This window comes from Myotis brandtii, unplaced genomic scaffold, assembly GCF_000412655.1.
Source record: "Myotis brandtii unplaced genomic scaffold, ASM41265v1 scaffold54, whole genome shotgun sequence".
NCBI lineage: Eukaryota > Metazoa > Chordata > Mammalia > Chiroptera > Vespertilionidae > Myotis > Myotis brandtii.
The window spans coordinates 715,012-716,269 of record NW_005369989.1 but is presented as its reverse complement, the minus strand read 5'-3'; positions in this window follow the sequence as shown (position 1 = coordinate 716,269).

The window sequence follows — 1,258 nt, the reverse complement described above, 5'->3', positions numbered from 1 at the left end:
GGCGCGACGCCTCCACACGAGGATTCCAGTCCCCCCGCCCCTCTGCGTTTAGCTCCGTGTATTTGGCGCTCTCCTTCCCCCAGGAGGGCGGAGGCTGCCCCATCCCCCTAGCTGAGCCCTGGATCCGCCAAAGAGTTAAACCGAGGATGGGGCGGAGGGCCCTTTGTCCCCCGGCCAGACGTCCCGCCAGGTTTATCAGCAGACGGCTGCAGGCCCCGCTGGCAAACCTTTCCCGCCCCCTCCCGACCCTCCCGGGGTAAAGGTCTGGCCGGGAGGGTCCTTCTGCTGACTGCGGCGCGGAAATGCAGCTGCTAAGAGGATTAGCTGCTGGGAGGCGAGCCATCAGCCGGGCCCTCCTCCCCTTCCGCGTCCAATTAAGTCCGCGGGGAGCTCGGACCTCGCCGCTCCCCAGGTTCCCGTCCCCTCCATCCTCCCAGGGCCCAAGTTCCCCCCGCGCCGCCGCCGGTGACCTTGGGAGCCCAGACTCCAGCGCCGCGTCTCCGACCGACCGACCGTGCAGGTTCAAAACGCGTGGGCAAAGCCGCCCTGAATCTTACCTGAGCTGGAAGCGAAAGCCTTGACGTTTGGTTTATGTATATTTATTCTTTTTTGTTGTTTACAAGCAAGGCTATTGTGCGTTCATTACAAAGTGCATTTCACATGACACTCCTGCTACCACTTCGAACATAGGCATCCTTCTACTAGTATCACTAAAATGAAAAATGATCTCAAAGATTTGGGGGGGGAAAGCTAACTAACAGTGAACTTAAGACAACTGAGTCATGTTTGTATTTTTGATGACATTCAGACCCTAACCTGGTCATCGCCCCCTCCCCCCTCCGATCCCCAAGGCACCAGCGGGTGCTGGGAGATGCTGAGGAATTTCCACGCGGCGCCCTCCTGCTCTGCCCTCCCGAAAGCCCGACGCAGCCCGTCACCGCCGGGATGAGGCCGGCGCTGGCCCCCGTCTATGGCGGATCCTGTATATTTTTGCACCGCACAGTGAAAAGCACCTGGTACTTGTGAAAAGTCCCTCCCCGTGTTTAATAGAAACGTTCGTGGCTGAGTGGCCCCAATTAACACCTTGTGATAAGGCATTCCTAAGATGGAGTGTCAGACACCAAATTGTGAAGAGATGTATCTAATTAATCCTCCTAGGATGACACCGATAAACAAGCCTCGATTTAAATAAAGATCAAGGGCGCGGCGCCCGGTTTGTTTACATTCCCCGGCAGGGCCCCCGCGTCTGCACCCGCGC